Source organism: Leptonotus elevatus, chromosome 6 (genome assembly GCF_054856555.1).
Source record: "Leptonotus elevatus isolate MCC_2025b chromosome 6, RoL_Lele_1.0, whole genome shotgun sequence".
NCBI classification, from domain to species: Eukaryota; Metazoa; Chordata; class Actinopteri; order Syngnathiformes; family Syngnathidae; genus Leptonotus; species Leptonotus elevatus.
This window is the reverse complement of record NC_141244.1, coordinates 10,944,153-10,966,102: the sequence shown is the minus strand read 5'-3', so window position 1 is coordinate 10,966,102 and position 21,950 is coordinate 10,944,153. Positions and strand designations below refer to the sequence as shown.

Here is a 21,950-nt window from a genome sequence, read left to right as displayed (position 1 = left end):
CGTTGCAACAGTCACATGTCGGTGACGGCATTTTCATCCTTTGCCGTGATTGGTCGAAACAAAAATTAGGTAGACGTGCGCACGATTCTGCTTCGTCCAATCAGCTCGAAGTGTTGTACAGCGTGCCCCGCCTTTCCCGAGCAAATCAACGCGGAGCAGCCCCAGACTGATATTGTGGAGAACTCCCTCGAGTGAAGCACAAATCAATCCGGCTATTGCCAAGCTAGGTAAATGTAGGCCAAATGCTAAAAACATAGCATTTGTTTTCACATAATGCCACGAGATAATGACATAATTGCGCTTTCACAAGTCACTATCCCGTTGCATGATGGGATGGGGGGAAAAAAAGTTTTTAGTGGGGGTGTTAAAAAAAATCGATTCGGCAATATATCGCGATATTACAGCGCGCAATTCTCGAATGAATTCGATTTGCGGCAGAATCGATTCTTAAACATAAATTTTTAATGGAAATGTTCAACAAATCGTACTTAGGGTTAGGGTTCACACATTAAGCATGGAAAAAATGTATATTAATGGAACATTAAGCCTTAATATTTTCTTTCAATGCTTTTCAAACATAGAATCGATTGCAAGAGATTGATTGTTAAATACAGTGGCTCACAGTTACAAGCTTGAAGTTTCAGATAAATAAATACATTTTCATACAAATCTTACAGTGTACATTGAAGGGAAAATAACCATGGTTTGATATGTCCTCATGTAACCTCTTATATAAGGATATGTTGTTGTCCTGAACTGTTGTACGAATCCAGGTGCCCAACAATTTGTAAATAAAGGGCGGAATCAGCCTGGGAGTGAATACCTTGTTTATACTACAGTCTTCCCTGCTTCGCAAACATGTTTTCGAGAGTGTCTGGGAGAGGGCTTGGACAGCCTGGTTTCTCACGCTCACAACTTTTTGCTAACGAATAAAAGACGGAGCGGCACACGGTCCGGACGGAGTCAGCTGTGGAACACGTACGATTGCCCAGCCGTTTTGCAGCTCGCTTCACCCGGACCGTAGGCTCTCCGGTCTAGTGTCAAGGTAAGCGCTGATGATGATCATATTATGCTGCTTAACGTTGTAGTGTATTGATTGCTGTTTGCGGGGAATAAACTACAACATTATTCTAGCAAATCGAGTTGTGATTATTGCTGTTTGCGGGGAATAAAAGGTACAATCATTCTAGCAAAGCACAGGTGTTGATGACTGTCTGCGGGGAATAAAACGTACGATTATTCTAGCACAGTATAAAAGTGTTTATTGCTGTTTGCGGGGAATAAAAGGCAAAGTTATTCTAGCAAATCATATCAGTCTGTGTATTCATTGTTGCCGCCGACCACTCACGATCCTGCATAAAAATATAAAGGCGAAGTAGTGTTTTCCACAAAACAACATGTACAAGTTTACTCATTAGTATTTTCTAAATTTGAGTAAAAAATAAATAAATCGCAATATCAATTTATAGATTTGTATCGGGATTAATTGGCATCGAATCGAACCATGACCTATAAATCGTGATACGGATCAAATCGCCAGGTATTTTTTCACACATCTAGTATTTCAGCATTTAGTCTTGGTTTTCCCACTTCGTCCAAACGACTTTATTAATACAGTATGTTGAAAGAAGCTTGCAGTACATTCGAACAACGCAGCCTAGCCTAGGTTGCATAGTTACATAATACATTGTCATTATAGCAGATGGTGAATGAAAGGTTCTAATCAGGCTAAAAACAGGTGCAGAAATTGTTGCACCACCTGACCTTTCCAGCAAAAGTACTTCAATCATTCACTGCCATGAATTCATAAAAAAAAAGAAAAGATTATTAAAAATTAAGGGCGACAGGCGATTAACATTTTTACTTGTAATTAATCACATGACTTTACTAGTTAACTCACGATTGATCACAAATTCTATATCTGTTCCAAATGTACAATTAAAAAAATGTAGGTTTTCATACTCTTGTTAACAAAAGTGGAAAAAAAAATTAAAACTAATAGAAATTGTTAAAAATAATTTTTGACATCTATAGCCGTCAATGGCAATCAATGATTTAAAAAGAAAAGAAGAAAACATTATCAAAAATTTGGGGCGTCAGGCAATTTAAATGTTTAATCATAATTAATCGCATGACTTCACAATTAATCACAAATTTTATATCTGTTCTAAATGTACAATAAAAATAATCTAGGTTTTCTTACTCTTGTTAACAAAAATGGAAAAAAAATGTTAAACTAATAGAAATAGTTCAAATGAATTTTTGACGTCTACAGCCGTCAATGGCAGTGAATGAGTTAATGTGTTGCTGTTCATAATACAGTAGTTCATTGACAAAAAATGAAAATGCTTTTAAGTTTGAACTCTTTATATTTTCCCTAACAATGAAACACTTTGGGGCCTTTTGTACAAGTTGTCTGTGCATTGTTGGCACAGAGACAAGTCCCGGCATCAATCATAAGGATAATTTGGGGGCTACAAATTGGCGGCCGGGGGCTCCGGGTGGCGGAGTGGTTACCGCCACTTGCCTTCGGTGCAGGTTGGCGTGAATTCGCTTCCCCGCCTGGGAGAGCATATATGTGTGTGAGTGCACCAAAAAAACAAATTGGCAACCGGCTATTCGGGGTCTATGCTGTAGCGTATTTCAAACTGTGGCCCCTTTTAATTTTGATCACCTGCCCCTCCATCGTCTTTGTACGACCTTGGTGAGGAATATGAGGAGGATTTCTCATCGGCAGCCTTTTAAAAATAGAAGAGAGGCTAACTTTTCATTCATTATTGATATACAGACAGACACACACACGTGTATGCACAGACAGACAGACAGAAAAAGTTTTATAAAATAATACAAATAGGAATATATAAATATGTAGCAATTTACACTCATTTTAAAAACATATCCAAAATTCTCTGACTTAAATCATAACTGAGCACGCAGATCTATTCCAGTTGACAAATCTAGCCAGCGTTTTAGCTGGATTACAAACTACGAGGACACGGCTGTCACATTCATTCACTCACTTTTCTGTCTGCACAAATTCAGTTTATGATCAGAATGACACAGACAGTCATCCACTGTAAATATAAGACTGCATTTCCTATGGCTGTAATACAAATTTAAATGCACAGCTAGCCCTGCCAGAATACTCACACAGAAAGCCTGATTATTATTTTTTATTTGATTAATTTGTGATCAGAAACACTTACTGGAAAAGTATTATTAATCAATTATTAAACAATACGATATAGCTTTAGTATAGTTTGAATACATAAGTGTATTATAATTGATGCTCTTTGACTCCAGAAGATGGGGCTGCCGGTTGAGTTTTGTAACGCAAGGTCGACCCACCCACCCGCTCAAGCAGCCATCAGCTTTGAACGCAGGAAAGAGCGAATGCGACAGGAAATTAGCCTATTTGGCTTCAAAGTAAAAGCTTTCCCCGGGGAATAATTAAAGATTTTTTATTTTGAAAGAATGCACTGGAAGTCATTTTGCTGTAATTCAATTCCTTTGACGGCGCCGTGGACGGGCTTTCCAAACAAGGAATGCGGCTGTTGCTGCAAGCAGAGAGACAGACAGAGAAAAAGCAGAGCTGCAAGGGTTCGGCGGCGGGTCCGGGGATGCGCGCAAGCCCGCCTCTCATTTGCTCCTCCGTCAAAGCCACACATTCACCTGGAACATTGTCAAAACTGTCAACAGGCGAGATTTGGACACAGTTGAAATGTGGAAAAACTCAGAGGAAGTACTAGCAGGTTGTTTCTCTGTAAATTAAAGAAGATGGATGTTTGATTGAGGAACAGAACAATACGAATAGACGTTATTTTCCTTTTTTTTCTTTTTTACGCACAGAGAGAACAAACGGAATCAACGGACATTCCCAACTCATTGGGGGTTAGGGATCTCAATATCAACAATTTAAACACTAGTGAATTTTGTAGACCTATCGAAGGACTTATTGGCACACTTTTTGCCCCCGTGCTTTTGGGATTGGTGTCCAGTGACAATATGCATCAAAGGGAGAAGTGACTTGCTCAAGGTAAATTTGAATTTTACAAATTAAATGTACACCTTTTTATTTGACCGTTGACATGCAAGTTCACTATAGTCGTGTGGTTTTGTTTGGACATTTGGCTCGGTGAATGTGTCTCGTTTTTTTTTTTTCTTCTTCTTCTTTTTTTTTTTTAAGGGGGGTGGCTTCGGACAATATTGACTAATGACAGAATGAATGGCAGGTAGATTGACACAGTTGTCGACTTGCAGTGAGAGTTTGGCTTTTGTCAACCCCGCACACTGAAGCAGAATGTGCTGTTGGTGCGGCTTTGGGCATTCGCCGTCTGCGGTCCGAGATAACGACGCCCGCTTCTCTCCAGTGATTTCCCATTAATTGTCATATTTGATTCATCCGCGACGTTGCAACATTAATGGCCATTTGCTATTGACTTAATTTGAGGTTATCTAGCAAAGATAACTTGTATAGTCAAGAACTTTCAGGAGGAATGCATGATCGTTTCATGCAAAGATGCGTTAATAACGTAAAAAATACGAAACAAATACTTTGGTTTTCTTGGTTTTAAGAACAAGGATACTCACTAAGTAGTAGAAGTCACCTGGATATAAAAAAATAAAAACAAACATCTTGTGGTTTCCCACCACATGACCTCCATTTGCCTTGTGTTGAAACACAATTATGTGCATGCATATTTCATCCATGTTTAGGTGACAGAACACAAGCGAGCCATGTTGAAATGTGCCCATTTATAGGACTGCTTTTCATACTCATGTAAAGCTGCACACCTATATGATGCTTTAAAAATGGTCTGGTTTTAAAACTTTCTTCTGTTTTGAGCCAGCATTACTCAATGAGAATATACAAGCGGACCAAAATCAAATACCAGTTATTTATTCTTGCCATATATTTCCCATTTTCCACGTTATTCTTATAAAACAATCTCATACTTTTGACAAGACCCGTTATACTACGGTTATATTATGCAATATGATGATCAGATTATATGAATCATAACGTTGCCTTTTTGCAAACGAAAGGTATAAACATTTGTTAACATCATATATTTGCACAAATGATCTTGAACGGATGAAAACAAGCTTATTATGTGCCGGTATAATAACAAATACATATGGTGAGTAAAAGAAATTCTAAATAATCCAAATCACACTTATTATCAAATGTGTCAGACATAGTGAAAGTATTGCTCAATATGGACGGTATATTTAGATTTTTGATAAGCTTCATATAGATACAAATATTGTGACTGATGCTTTCGCAAGATTGACTTCATGTCTATTATTTAGCAGAGCTGTTGACGTCAAATTAAAATAGCTGTCATTTTAAATAGAACATAGGTGGGAATTGTGATTTATTTATGGCATTAGCAATCAATACTGGAATTAAAATCGATACTGGAACAGTTTTGAAGGAGCCAGCTATTGCATGCAAAGTCGCCTGGCCACAGAAAAACAACAATTAACACACACAAAAAGACATGCCCATTCTGTGACTGGCGTCGTTGGCTTGTAAATCTCAAGAATTACACAAGCCAGCAACACGACACGGCCCTTTGCAAAAGCATTCATGCATGATTTTTTTTTTTAACCTAGATCTCCCTATCCCCCCCCCCCCCTCCATTGTGTGTCCTCCTGTTGCCGTTCAAATACGAGTACAGCCAAGCCTACAGCCGAGCCTACCCACTCTTCATCTTCCCCATTCTATGATCACTCCCCCTCCAAAACGGGGCTGCTGGAAACCTCGCATCTGAATTTGTGACATCAGGAGAGGCGGGGGGTACAACGGGAGTCACTGAAGAGGAGAGATGAATAGATGCGTGATGACTGAGGAGACAGTGAGCAAGATGACAGAAGATGGATTGTAGGCATTGTATAAAAAAAAAAGACTAAATACAACAGACCGGCCGTGCTATTGCTCCCGCTGCGAAGGAAATATTTGACTTTATGCGTGACACCCATTAAGCTTTGAAAGATATAATACAGCACCTCAGTAACCCGAACCCTTTTAAAGGTAAAGCTTAAGTCTTCCTAATGGTTTCGCAAACCTTCCAGTTGAGGTAAATATTCACCTTCGTAATAAGTGACGACATGAAAAGCTTGAAATTGGGACTGAATGACTCCTGGTCCATATGAGAAGCAAAGAGTAAAGAGTGATTTACATGCACAGTATATAATATTTACAAGACATTTACTCTGTGTTGCAGTTTTGCTATTTGCCGTGTTTGTGTATTGTAAAAACTGGATACATCTGAGGTGACGCTTTGGTGGTTCTACTCACATAATAGTCAAGGATACATATTGTGTGGAAGGAGTTGATATTTTGGAATGCAACGAGTTGCATCAAAGTGAGCAAACAGCCTGATACTTGTGGTGTTCGTTCACTTTTACTTCCACATTGCATCAAGAAAACCAAACAGCATTGGTAGCTTTAATTAAATGGACTGCTTTCTATTTACATCATGGGGCCTAAAGCCTCACATTCACCCATTCACACATCATTGGTCTGCTGTTGCCAGGTCCCCTGGGAGCAAATGAGGGTTTAGTGTCTTGCTCAAGGACACTTCGATATGGTCACAAGGGCTGAGGATCGAACCCACTCTGCTGCATTCTAGGGAAAAACTTCAAATTGTTTGGAACATTCTCAAGCCACATAATACAACATGTTGGCAAGACTGTTCTTGAGCAAATGACCATATCATTGTCTGTACTCAATACATAAAGTTTGAGATTAGATTATTTTATTCCTTGCTGTGGATAAAAAAAAAAAAAGTGTATTGCAACTTGTATACCTCTACATAATTATATCGTATTGAAGTTAACTATTGTAATTTGAAAAAGAAACCATTTGATAATTTGCCTTGACATTATCGACTGACTGTCTTCACCACAACTGGAGCAGCCTAAGATGTATAGTCAAATAAGATTTAATAATAATCATAATAATAATAATAATAATAATAATAATAATAATAATTAATGCATTTTATTTTGGCTACTTTTCATGTCATTCAAGGTCATCTTACATGTTTAGAAGAACAATATAAAAAATAAGGAAATATAAACTGCTATATAATACAGCAAAGTACTCTTTCCTAATAAAACATGAGAAATAAAATACAGCAGAGTAAAAGTCTGGAAGACAAGAATCTGCAAGATAAAATAAAAATAAAAAAGTTAAAACCAAACCACTTCTATAGGTTATGCCTGTTTCAAAAGATGTGTTTTGAGGAATGCTTTAAATGTGCCCGAGTTCCGAGAGTGTTCCAAAGGTGGGGGCTGAGCGGATGAAGGCTCTTGACCCCCATGGAGATTAGACGGGTGCGTGGTGAAACAAGTTTTTCCCACACTTACTGCTTTAAAACACATTACTAAACGATTTTATAAGTACTTTGCACACATTCAAGGTTCAAATGAGAGCATTTGTTCTTTAATAGCCTATTCACTAATTTCTTTGCTCAGACAATTGGAAGTGTTGGAAAAGGGAAACAGCTTAGAAAAATACATTGTAAATGTGGAAATGGTTTTGAGATGAGACACAATGCAGGGTTTTTCTTTAATCATTTTAAAGATTTCAGAATTCAAACAGACGTAAGGAAATTAGAGAGTAACCGATATTTTTTTTTTTCCAGCACAGACACTGATTATTAGTAGTCACCGAGGCAGAATTCAAAATTTCAAAAATTCAAAACTCCATTTCTTAACTTTATTGAATATTTGTAAGCATATGTTTATTGAACAACTTGTAAGATTTGTAAACTATTGGAATTTTTATTTATTTATTTATTTATTTCTTATTCATTTTTTAAATATTAGTCAACAATATACATCTTTGTTTTAAAATTCTAACAAAAAGTTCAGGGACTTTCCAGGGTCAATAGAATACCTTAAAATGTCAAATAAAAACTTAAATAATGGCTCCCCATTGTTTATTGTCTACAATAAATTACAGTTTTCCAACATTTCAAAATATCTGAAATGTTATTATGTTAGTTTTGTGTTACTAATGTTTACTTTTCTTCTAACAGAACGTTCTGAGTTCTCAGGTCACCAGCATCTCTTATAAAGTTAACTGAAAAAAATGAATAAATAGTTCCCTGAAGTTCTAAACTGAGTTTTAAATTGATCAATCTATTATTAGTATGATTCTTCAAAAAGGCTGATGCTATATTTTTTTTAAATGCTGAATATTGCGGTGTATTCCAAAATAAAATGTCAGAACTGAATTCACAGTTAAAACCTGTGCGTCTCAGTGTGGTATACATACCACCACCCTCTAGTGGTGCACAGAATTTTAGAAAATGATACTGTACAGACAAACCAAAATTCATTTAAAACGGGAAAAATAATCAAACATACTGGAATGTATGAAAATATCAATCGATGGGGAGAAAATGAAGGTGATAAAAAACAAATTTTAGACTTCTAAAAACTTGTGCTTTTGGGAAGCTGCGTGTAGCTTTCGAAACGGTCAGACACCGTAGCAGGTTGCGACTGCAAGAGCTGGAAGCGACTAAACTAAATGGCGGCGCTCGACCAAAATATTATCATGGCTACACTCTATATAGAAAAGTGTCAAAAATTATATTAAATAATGATCAGCCATGCAAGTCTAATTTAGTTGATGATCAAGTACTGCTAGAAAAAACAAACTAATGCTTTACTGTCTCTACGAGAGCGTTGCACTTTTTGACGACTCTACGTAAAAGATTGGGACCCAAAACAGCTTGTGGGAACATACATCACATTTCGAGGGGTAGGGGTGGCTCATTGGATCATTAACAGAAAAAAAGAAAAAAAAACCTCTGCTTTTAAGAGCGTTTTTGTAGTGGGTGTAAAGTTGCAATCATTTATATTACGACCATAGGATGTCACAGATATTTTATTAGGGCACCTGCAAATTGTGAAAAAAATCGAACAATATTTCTCCTTCTCCAATGTCAACATTATACATCAAATACAATTATGCAGATGTAATATTTCTGATTGTCAAATGAAACTATTGTGTGCACATTAATGTCAGGCAGCCTTTCAGCAAGATTCTCTGAATGTTTTTCTATTTTTAGTGCGAGTGCGAGACGAAAAGAAACACCGTCACACTTCTGCCTGCCTGAGTGGAAGCACCTCACGAAAACTAACATGGCCAGCATCAATCCAAACACTGAATCAACATTTTTCAATCCAACAAAATTAATATGACAGCATATCATATAAGTTTCCTTTTCTGCTTATACACTGGACAAATATATAAATGCAGCACTTTTTTTTTTTGCTTAACTCATAGATTAAAGACTTTTCTCTTAAATACTGTATCGGTGAGCAATTCTCTTTGGCCAAGATTATCCATCCATCCATCACGTGTGGCATATCAAGATACTGATTAGACAGCCTGATTATTGCACAAATGTGCCATGGGCTTCTAAAAGTGAAAGGCCACCATAAAATGTGGAGTTTTACTGATGTCGATGGGGATGAACCAGACAATTTCTGGTCTAATCACCATTGGTCTCATTCGGTGCAACATATTTATTGTACAGTAAAGGTCGACTCTGAAATGTGCAGTTTTAGTGTATTGTGGGGGTGGGAGGTCCAGTCGTGCTGTAACCATCTCCTCTGAATCAGCTTGCACTGTGGAACGGCGGTCCACTCCACTTCAATGGCTGTGCGAAGTTGCTGGATATTGACAGGAAGTGAAACACGCTGTCGTACATCCCAAATATGTTAGAATTTTGTGCCGATCCTAGCAACATCGGGCCATGCATTATGATGTCGCAACATGTGGGGATGGTCACGTGGGAACGGCTAAACCGATCAACTCCATGCGAAGGAGACGGGTTGCACTGCGTGAGGCAAACCGGATGCTGACTTGTTTTCTGGCCCTTCGGACCTCCCCACTAGGGGTGCAGCAATTGGTGCAAGGGATGGAAGTGTGTTGACAGATGCCAGTAGTGTGATGGGAAGATGGAAAGAGTACTTTGAAGAGTTGATGAATGAGGAAAATGAGAGAGAACAAAGAGTAGACGAGGGGACTGTTGTGGACCAGGAAGTAGCAAAGATTAGTAAGGATGAAGTGAGAAGGGCATTAAAGAGGATGAAGAGTGGAAAGGCACTGAGTCCTGATGATATACCTGTGGAGGTATGAAAGTGTCTAGGAGAGGTAGTAGTAGAATTTCTGACTGGGTTGTTCAACAGGATCTTAGACAGTGAGAAGATGCCTGAGGAATGGAGGAGAAGTGTGCTGCTGCCCATTTTAAGAACAAGGGAGACGTGCAGAGTTGTGGCAACTACAGAGGAATAAAGCTGACGAGCCACACAATGAAGATATGGGAAAGAGTAGTTGAAGTTAGCCTGAGGGCAGAGGTGAACATTTGTGAGCAACGGTATGGTTTCATGCCAAAAAGTACCACAGATACAGTTTTTGCTTTGAGGATGTCTTTGTAGATCTGGAGAAAGATTACGACAGGGTGCTCAGAGAGGAACTGTGGTTTTGTATGAGGAAGTCTGGAGTAGTAGAGAAGTATGTTCAAGTGGTGCAAGACATGTATAAGGACTGTAAGACAGTGGAGAGGTGCGCTGTAGGTGTGACAAAGTGGAGGTGGGACTACATAAGGGATCAGCTCTGAGCCCCTTCTTGTTTGCTATGGTAATGGACAGGATGACAGATGAGGTTAGACGGGAATCTCCATGGACTATGATGTTTACAGATGACATTGTGATCTGTAGTGAGAGCAGGGAACAGGTGGAGGAGAAGCTAGAGGCATGGAGGTTTTCCCTGGAAAGGAGGGGGATGAAGGTTAGCCGTAGCAAGACGGAGTATCTGTGTGTGAATAGGAGGGACCCAAGTGGAAGAGTGAGGTTACAGGGAGAAGACACCAAGAAAGTGGAGGAGTTTAAGTATTTAGGGTCAACAGTCCAGAGCAATGGAGAGTGCGGAAAATAAGTGAAGAAGCGTGTGCAGGCAGGCTGGAACGGGTGGAGAAAAGTGTCAGGTGTGATATGCTCAAATGAAAGGAAAGGTTTATAAAACTGAGACCAGCGATGTTGTTTGGTCTGGAGACAGTGCCACTGAGGAAAAGACAGGAGGCAGAGCTGGAGGGGGCAGAGATGAAGATGCTGAGGTTCTCTTTGGGGGTAACCAGGATGGATAGAATCAGCAATGAGTACATCAGAGGGACAGCACATGTTAGAGGCTTTGGAGATAAAGTCAGAAAGGCCAGACTGAGATGGTTTGGACATGTCCAGAGGAGAGATAGCCAGTATATTGGCAGAAGGATGCTGAGTTTCCAAATGCCAGGCAGGAGGTCAAGAGGAAGACCAAAGAGGAGGTTTATGGATGTAGTTAAAGAGGACATGAAGGTAGTTGGTGTGAGAGCAGAGGATACAGAGGACAGGCTTAGATGGAGGCAATTGATTCGCTGTGGGAAAAGCCAAAAGGAAAAGATGTCTGATCTGCTGTATTTGTTTTAAAAGGCACCAATGTTTAAAAAAATAAATAAATAAATAAATATATATATATATATTTTTTTTTTAGTTATTTATTGTTGTAAAAAATAAATTTTTTCCAAGAATGCTGATGTTATTATTATTTTTATGTCTATAAGAATAACCGTAAAAAAACATAAAACCGCGTTTTTTAAACTGCACATTTCAGAGCGTACTTTTTTCTTTTTTCTTTTTGTATAAGGCACACGTCTGCAATAAATGTGTTGCACCGTGTGAGGAAAATGATGCTCACTCCATTTGGTGTATAGGAATCTGTGGTCCTCGTGAATCAGACAATATTTAGCATTTTATGCAAAATCGCTGATTGGTTGTAATGTCGTAATTGGTCGATCAATCAATGACATTGATTGGATCCACAAAATAAGACCTTACAGCAAACAAAATCACGTTCGCTCCAGGCACGTTCTGTGCTGCCACTGTTAATAATCCAAGGTTTCTCAGCATATACAGTTGTCCCCCCCCCCCCCAGTTTTCTTTTGACAATTTTTAAAAAATAATTTTGTTTTTTGGGGTGGGAGTGTCGGGACCCTCCTTCGCCCCCATTTTCGGTGTATTTGAAAGTTTATCAGCGTTTTGGGGAGAAAATATAGGGTTGAATTGCTTTTATTTTTTACCAATGCATTTCAACCTGTGTCAATTATCCCCAAATTATGACAATTCGTGGGCCAGATCGATCCTAATTCACCGTGAATAGAAAAAGTTGTTTAAATAGATTGCATGGATTTGTCCATCGTCTGACTTGATTGTTGATCGGTTGTTATTTTTCTTTAACCAGATAATCAGCTCCTAAACCCTAATTGTGTAACTCTTGGTAACCTAAAAATGTCAACATAATAGTAAATATTTAAATTAGAAACACTAGGCCATGAATATAAAACATTATAATGAAAAACTGTAAATGTTTAATTTGATTGTAGGACCGGAACGCCATTGAAAATTGAGGAGCCCCTGTGCTAATAATTGAGAAATTATATGATCAAAAATGTAATTATGGGCGTATTAAATGTAATTAATCTCTAATGATTGCGACGTTCAAATTAAATGATGATAGCCTAAAATTATGCTGCTCAGTTAATTCGTCAAGCAGTGAATCAGGAAAAAAGAAGGTTGGATGTAGCATATTGTGGTGCTTGTTAGTTTGTACACATTTTCTCAAATTTCCCATAATTTGATTTCCCTCCTGTGAATGTAGGACATACCAGGTGTAAAAAATAACAGAACAATATGTTACATCTATGCAAATGTCTTTTATAATAGACCATGTGGAAAAAGCCAACATTGTAATTTAATTTTCCTATACCACCTTGCCAATTTCTTTTAGCCTTTGCGCCTCTTCAAATCTGAACCTATCCTTGCAGTTTAATCTTGCTCCCTCTTTCATATTCTGCCCAGCATAATCTCTCCCCTCTTATCTTAGTTTGACACTGTTTTACATTTCTCCACTTTCTACTTATCGTCTCAGTTCTGTTCAACTCGGTCAACTCGGCCTCACTTTCACCAGCTTTCTCTGTCCTCTCATGTGATTATTTCTCAAATGTCGTCTCCTCTCCTTTTCTAAGCTGGAACATTCGAACCCGTGTCTGTTCATCTGTTCGTGCCTTTTACTGTCCCTCTCATCTCTTCTATCTTGCCTTGCCAATGCCATATGTCAGGATGAAACCTTTTGCTATGATACTTTCTGCCATTGTCCATTGCTCATACTTGAACAGCACTACATTTGTCTCCATTATTGTATGTACGGCATACAGATTCTGATCTACGCTTTTGTCACTTGGATTTCTAACTCATTCACTGCCAGCCATATGTGAAAATTTAAAAAATGTTCAATACCCACACGATATTATGTTCAATAATTAATATTATATATGAACCGAATCTGCCAAATGACAGAATAGACTACTTTCTGCCTTGTCCCGTTCTTTTATAATCAACAGTTTATTTTGTATAAAATGGGGGTAATGATGCCATCTACTGGTGGTTGAGCATCAGTAAAATTGTTTCCAAATTTGACATTTACAGTGGAGCATAATCAGATCCTCCCCCCATCTAGCCTGGTAGAAATAAATAAATAATTGACAAGTACCGGTACACTTGTCAAAGGCAGTGAATGAGTTTTACTATATACGCAGTACAATATTTTGTTTTATGTTAAAATGTGTTCAAATTAATATTTATGACCAAAAATCTTCATATGTATGGGGAAAGCTTTAACAGTCTTGTGCTTCACCCTTAGTCATGGCTCCGTGAACTAGCGTTAATTGTCATACCAACATTTTAAGGATACAAATTAGAATACTTTAGATAAAATAGCTTTTGAAACACTGTAGAGCAATTAAACACAAAATACTAAACATTTTTAAACACCACTGAACAATTCTGTATTTTTGTTTAATTTGTTTTAGCAATATCATCATGATCACTTGATCATTTTGTGTAAGAAGCTGACGTACTTCGCCATACAAACAGTGTTTCATTGAGCGGAACTGATCGAGAACAAGAACACCTTTTGCAAAATAACTCACACACGTTTGACATGAAAGGAAGTGTTTGAAATGCGTGACAGAATTCAGAATGCTGCTTCAAACCTCAGTGAGCTGGTAGCTTCCGAACAGGGCTGCCAGATTTTCTTTTTCTCCGTGTGTCCATTCACTGCGCCTTGCCTGTTCGACATGTCGGCAAAATAAGTCAAGACGCAGCAAATGTTTTGTTTCTTCACGAGGAATTTCGTGTCTACAAGAGTGTGAGACTTTGCAACTACGTCTGTCTGTGTCTCAGGGCTGCGGACCTTTTAACAGACGTGAGTGGCTTTGCTGCATTTCGCCATTTGTGCTGGCTAAAAATGTCGATTTGGTATTATTACCCGTACTTGGTGTTATGGGCTCTTTGGCTCGATAAGAGATAGTAACATAAAAGGACACCAGAGACAAAAAAAAAAAGAAAAAGGATTGAGGTCAAATGCCACAAGCTTTATTTTGCCCAAACAAGAATAAGTTCAAACAAACTGGACAGGACACCGCGACCTAAAGGAAAATAGGGTTTAGCACTGGACCAACCCAAATAAAAGGTTGTCATAGTCGATGCTATTCCCTTAACCCAAGAAAAGAGACACAGAAAAAATGAAAGAAGCAACAAATAAATGGGACGACCGGTGGTCATCAGCCCAAACTAAAACATGAAAAGCATCTGCATGCTAATCATGTATGGAGCTGGGCCGCTGTGGTAAAAACGGACAAAGGTTATACAACAAAAAGAAGAAACGGCCTTCTTCATGCTACGTGCATGTGAAGGAAAATGGCCCACACATTCTTCTCCACCTGAGTGTTAATTGTTCTAAGACAGAAAGCCTTTCAAGCTTATGGATCTAGTGAATGAAACATTCTATATTGCTATATTTTGGGGCTGCATCATTGATCCATTCCTCGGAAAGATCATGGCTGAATGAAGCGCATTCACTGTAATAGTGGCTGGCGTGGGGTAATTGTGTCTTAAAGGCATGTCATGTTTTTTTCACTTCAACGTTGAGGAATCACACTCACGCCCCACAGGCATTTAAATTGAGCACCTAGACAGCGACTGCGGAGAGAAAGATCAACTACCATCTTAAAAGAAACATTTATTTCATCCTTCTAGCAGTAATTGCAAGTATGGTCGATGGAAATGTTGAGTGCTGGTGTCAGCTTTTTTTTGCAACTGTGGATGTATTTGTCAACACATTACAAATGAGTCATTTTCACTGTGTAATGGTTTTTCCGTAGCTTACTGCTAAAGTTGGACCACAATACCAAATCATTCAAAATCCAGGTTAGGAATCTGCGTTAATGTGTGACTAGAGATAATTCTATTGTGTTATTATAAATGATCATGCCACAAGTAAAACCATTGTTATTTTTTTTAAGTGTAATATTTTTGTGTGTTGTTGAACTATTGTATGAGCAGGAACAATTGCAGCACACACACGCTCATGAATAGTAGGTTCTCTTGCTTCTCTTTTCTCCCCAAACTGAAGTTATGTGTGAACAGTACTGTCTAATGCAGTTTGTTTGTGGACACGGCCCAATACGAATTTCTAATTCGCAAAAGTCTGCACTCTGCTCTCAAACTAGACATTAATATAAATGACATCCACATTTTTCTTCGTTGTGCTCCAGTTTGTGTGCTCGTCTGTAGCCTCGCCCTCGAAGGAGGTTCTTTAGGCTCGACTCCTAAGAAGAGTCGTCACTTCTGGCTCCCAAGTGGCTCCTCAATGCGCCGTGTCCGTAACCTCCCCTTCCTGCTTTTGCGACGCGTGGACACACATTTTCACCATTCACGTGCACAGAATGAAATGGCAAGAACACAACAACTAATGAGCTCCCAATCAGGAGCCATCTCACGGCATTCATTTATAAAAAAATAAGGAAATATTAACATAATAGCAATTAAAAACAATAAATAATGAAATCGTGGCTGTTCCTGCTATGCGTGTTGGCTTCTTAGTGTAGTGTGGCGCCGAGCATACATGGAGTACATACTTAATATGAGATAAGGGGGAGTAGAAAAAAAAAGGTGAGGAGAGATACACAAAGTTACGATTTAGCTTCATTGTTATACTCATTTTTCACAAATTAGGAAGTCTTTGCTGATTTTGTGTCAATGGGATTTTGCATTGAATTTAGCATTAGCAATGTTTTAAAACAAAGCATGTTTTGCATTTAAACAAAATGTCTTTAAACTCATTTCCTCTCAATAACGTATAAATACATTCTATTTTAAATATTACCATGCTTATGACGTATTTGTACGTTTTTTAATGTTTGTGTGTGTTTTTTTATGCTAGAGCATACAGTAGGCTTTGATGCAGTCTCTAAACTGAAGAGAATGCTTAAAGCAATGGTAGTAGCAGAGTATAAGAGATCAACCAGGGCCATGTTGCAAAAAGGCTCTTTCCCCCACTGTTTTGAACAGATTTGTGAATTAGGATGAAACTTAGCTATATTCTAATGCTAATTACTGCAAAACGGAAACCGATACAAATATACTTTTTTTCCTGATGAAAGAAGAGACTCTAATCTTTCTTTTGGTAGGTTCTATGCTTTTATAGCAATAGAACAGAATATTCTGTGGGCCTTGGAAAATCAAACAAAATCCAGTAAAACAGCCGGGAGGGGAAGGGGATTGCTTCAGTGAAAATAGTTGGGAGTGAATGAGTTAAGCTGCTCATGGAGAGTGGAAAAATAAACATGTCACGCTTGCTGCACAAGCAACATGGTGCATTCAAGGTGCTTTCACAATGTTGGGAACTAGCAAATCCCCTGTGCTGTTCGGCACGTTTAGGCCTGTTTTCCGGATGATACATTTTCCCAAAAACTATCATGATAAAAGATAGTATCATTTTTTTTTATGCCACTGATATAAGATGATGATAGAGCAAAAATAAAGTAAATGCTTTTAAAGTGCTCTATCTTTCAATTATCAAGGATATTTAACATTTCAAATGTAAAATACTGGTAATAAAATATCCACCTATCTATCTATTTTCTGAACAGCTTATCTTTACTAGGGTCGTTGGCATGCTGTAGCCTATCCCAGTTGTCTTCGGGCAGTAGTCTGCAGTTAGGTTAAAATTGAAAACCGGAGGTATGTTCACAGCGTTATTATTGTTTTTGACTGTATATTATTATTATTATTAAAAAATAATAATACATTTGACTCAAAATAGAATTATATATGTCATCACTGTACAGTAAATGATCTCTGTAGATCGGAGATCTTGTAATGGAGAGCTACACGCGGTCTCACTGTCAAGTCTGGCACTCGAAGCAGATATCTGGTGCCGGTCGGTCGCCAGTGTCTTTTAAGTTCACCGAAGCGTTCACATCAACAAGCAATGAAAAAGACCCCGTAGGCGATAACGTTAGCTGAACTCATGGTTGCTGCAGCTAGCATTAGTGCGACTAACTGATTAATAAATGAGAGAAATCAAGCAATGGGACACATGCGAACGGAACAAAAAGTCGAACCAAACTGTTTAAATGCTTTCCAAAAAGCGTTCTACCGCTACAGATAATTGACAGGAGAGGGAACGAAGCAGTGCGACTGAATGTTGCTGACGTATGTAAAGAAATACACAAAAATGATCGAGTCCAGAAAAAAACCCATTGTGTCTCATGGAACAATAAGACGGTAATTATCATGACAGGTCTTGGAATATTCATTTTTCTTCGATTGTCATTTTTTTAAAAATCTTGATACACTAAAATCGAAATTGCATTTCTCCTAGGCAATCACGATGGATTTCAACTGTCACTTGCAACTCTGCTAGTTTATGATCACCAGACATTATTAAAAAAAACCTTGGCTGCCCCCTGAAAATCTTGGCCAGTCTAATCAAAAATATTTATAAATCTATGCCTCCCATGCTAGCAGAATTTCTGCTTCAGCTTTTCCGGGTAGGCCTACCAGTTCTACGCTCCCAGTCGTGGTCTTGTCACAGTGCTAAACACAGCGGGCAGCGTGTGAAAATCAAAGCATGTGTGATGCTCATCGTGGCTCTGCGCCATCTTGCACATCTTTGTTGTGCCATTATTTATTGTGTAACTCTGTCACTGTCTTCATCACTCGCATAATTCTTTTTGTTGAGCAGTATTACTGCACTGATAAACACTTTATATATTGCTTCATAATCTTCCGCACTTTGTACATTTGCACACGTCCTGAATGTGTTTCCACCCTCACTATTGAATACCTAATACCGTCGTTATATTATTTTTTAATGAGTATCATTACTTAATGTGAGATTGTATTGTAGCAACAATGGCATACCGTATGGGGAAAAAAGAGCCATCGTCGCTGAAACACTTGTCAATCGTTTATTGAACGAAACTTAGTAAGCACGCACATGCTAAAGCTGCTCTTGGCCCCATCTCTCAACCAGACACTCACATGCTGACTTGCCGATGTCACAGGCCCCGCCTCTTAAAGGCACATGAATGTACACAGACGCTACAACATATTCAGTATTTTCCATTCCATTTCATTTTTTTCCCCACACATAAGTGTATTTCCAATTTGTGTTTTAAAAACGTCAATTATGTTTCAACAAGGCTCTAACAAGTCATTCAATATCTTACGGAATTTTTAAGGATTTTTTATTTTTTATTTTTAAGATTCATTCTTTGGGAGAAAGCAACTTTTGAATAGCTGCCCACTGTAGTGACCACTGTCCCTGAAAGAGTTCATTTTAATGAGCACATGCTGGCTTTTAAAATTCCTGTTGTGGAATTAAACTCCACGCTCTAGCTGCTCCGTTCTCAACTGCTTATAATTGTAAAATAATCCAGCTGCCTTCTGTGAGAACATGTACTGAATAGTTAGCAACATGCCAATATTTCAAGCCAAGCCAAAGTGTCTTTGTCAATCCGTCAGCGATTTTGTACCCGTCCTTTCGTCATTGTTAAATTACAGCCGCTATTTTAGGACCGACAGTAAATTTGATGGACGTAGTCCGTCAATGTATTTTAACCACGCTTCTGTCATCAGTATTTTCTACTTGACATTGTTTGTTATGTTACTAATCTTACTTTTCTTTTCTTCACTAATGTTGCCTTTTTTTTTTTTTGCGCATGTATGTCCACACTGTCGTAATTGCCGGGAATACCGTCGCGCGCGGCCAAAAGACTCTACTTCCGCTTTGCCCACCTCTGATGATAACAGATAGATACCAAATAGCAGCGCCCACGATGGAAAATTATGTTATTATAAATGAATGTGCAACAATGTAAATGTATGCACAATATTACAATTGTTTTGATTATGTTTTTAAAGCCCTGAACAAAATTATTATTTATTATATATTATTGTCCAGAAATTATTATTCATAAAAATATACGGACATAGACTGAGGATTACAGTATTCTGGGGGAAAAAGTAAATAGAGTGGCAGTGAGAAGAAGTACATTTGAAAAAGATAGTCAGGCGGCAAAAGGATGTTCGGCTTTGACAAAATGTCCAGATGAGGCATTGATGTAACATTTTGCACAAAGTACAAATGTAAACTGAATCGATGCAGATCAGATCAATCAAACCATTGAGTCTTTTGTGTGAATGCTAGTCACTTGCAATCTTCGAACCCCAGGTGGCAGTCATAAATTTCCCCCATTGATTTGTAGTGCATATGGATTTCCCCTTGCCTTGAAGCCCAGACTAAAATAAGCTTTGTTTGGCAGCTGATGCACTTGTAAATCTGCCTGTGACATTTTGATAGTGGATGACACACAGAGGGGAGAGCAAATATCATTACAATGGGAAAGGATTAAAATATGTCACTCAAAGTGACTTTTATCGACAAGACCAGTGTTCTAAGCCAGCACTGTTAGAAAGCGCACAAAGAGGTTCAATGGGAAGAGGAGAAAAGAAAATAGGCTGTTTTCATTTTCAAGGAAATAGTTTGAGGTGATGTGTACGGCTGGTCTCGGTCTGTCTTGATGTCTCCAATAAACAGAGTGGGAAATATTTTAGCCGTCACGGCCGAGTGTAGGAAGCCGGTCCCCCTTTGCATGGCAATGACAGGAAAGGCGGCGAGTGTGTCTCAATGGGACCCTTCAGCACAGACACACACTCACACGCACACACACCAGCTGAATGATGATCAAAAAACTGTGCGAGTCAGTACTTCCTTGTTCTCAGAGCCAGACTCTAATGCTGCGACATCACCCGCTAAATTGATAGAAAGCTCCTTCTGACCTTTTCTGTACTTCTCTATGACCAACCCCAAGGCAAAAAAAAAAAAAAAGGATCTGTGGTACTTTTCATTAGCAGGGAACCATCCTGCTGCTCACAAATACTCACTTTAGTCCCAAGTCTTGCCTCCACTACTCTTTCCCACAACATATAGTATAGAATTCCTTAACTTTCATTAATCCTTTATAGTTCCCACAACTCAATACATACACTCTCTGATTACCATCTCTAATAATTTTTAAGGATTATACTTGACTCTGTGGCACCATTAAAATGTCTGTTCCCAACCTTAATCTTAGCCTTGAATGAATGACATTGAAACGGGACTGGCGAAAGGAAGCAGGTGAATAGCTCCACAGGTATTTGATCAGGAGCAGCTGCCATTCCACTTTCTGTCCTCTTCAGTCACTTTCTAACTTGCCTTTACTAATTTGCGACTTCCTGGTCCACAACACAAGTCGACCAAAGTGTGTTCTGACCATTTTGATCACGTTAAGTGTCATTGTAAGATGGTAACAATTAGGGGTGTGAATTGCCTAGTACCTGGCGATTCAATTCGTATCACGATACATAGGTCACGATTCAAATCGATACCGATTAATCCCGATTCGAATCTATAAATTGATTATTGCGATTTTTACCTCAAATTTAGAAAATACTAATCAGTAAACTTGTACATGTACACTGTAAGATTTGTATAAAAAAACATTTATTTATCTGAAAATTCAGGTTGCAGTCTGTTTCATGTTTGAACAGCACTGATATAAAATATTAATGCTTAATGTTCCATTAATATAACATTCTTCCATGCTTAATGTGTAAATCCTAACCCTAAGTAAGACGTTTTGTTGAATATTCCCATAAAAATAGATTCGGAAGCATATTGAATCCATTCGAGAATTGCGCGCTGTAATATCGCGATATATTGGCGAATCGATTTTTTCTAAATGCTTTTTACCATAATGCGATCGTGATAAATGTGAGCTGCTAGCCGTGGCTAGCACTCACTAAAAATAGATCTGGTGGTCAGAATGTTCAATTTTGGAATATCTCCAAATACCCTCCTTAAGGTCTCTTATTTTCCTTTCTTAGCAGCCCAAAAGTTGAAATTGTTGTTAAAGTGTTTGAAAATAAGTGATGAATCAACAATGTTGTTGTTTTTGTTGTAACATGCTAGCGCTGTCGAGGAACTAGCTAACTTGGTTTAAAACTAACCCGAGATTCTTCACCTCAAATTCATAAATGATATATGCACATAGCAACCAATAAAAAGCGAAAGTACAGAAGACGCAAGAATGTCCGTGTTTTGGGAGCCATCCTACCTCAGAGCATATGTTGCCATGCCAGTATCATCGGCAAATGTTTGTAATCCAATCGATTCCACTAATCAAACGTTTGAACGTGCACCGCTGCAAAGAGTGTTGAGTTCAATCTTCCGCATATGCCTTGCTTACACAGGTAACGTTAGAGGAAGCTGGCGGTGACATTCATCAATAACAAAAGAACATTGGCTGTAAACACAGTAGAAAAACAGCTGAGTCCGCTGGAAAGTTGACCCACCATGAGGGGCAGACTCGCGATCCTGTGACGTCAGTGAATACTATCTATACTCTTTCCCTGTATACTCTCGTGCACAAAATCTTCTCACCCTATGTTCCTGCCTCATCTGGAAAAAAGTGTCCACTACAGTATTTCAATTATTTTGC

General features: G+C 38.4%; 1 protein-coding gene across 6 annotated transcripts in view; it reads left to right on the top strand.

Moving 5' to 3' along the window:
- Window positions 1–3,515: 3,515 nt before the first annotated feature.
- The window catches only part of adgrb1a (adhesion G protein-coupled receptor B1a), a 126,780-nt gene continuing 108,345 nt past the window's right edge, over window positions 3,516–21,950 (top strand). For all 6 annotated transcript variants that reach the window (XM_086077798.1, XM_086077800.1, XM_086077795.1 and 3 more), the window contains exon 1: window positions 3,516–4,036. The gene's annotated coding sequence lies outside the window, so the exon portion shown is untranslated. The remainder of the gene's footprint in view (window positions 4,037–21,950) is intronic.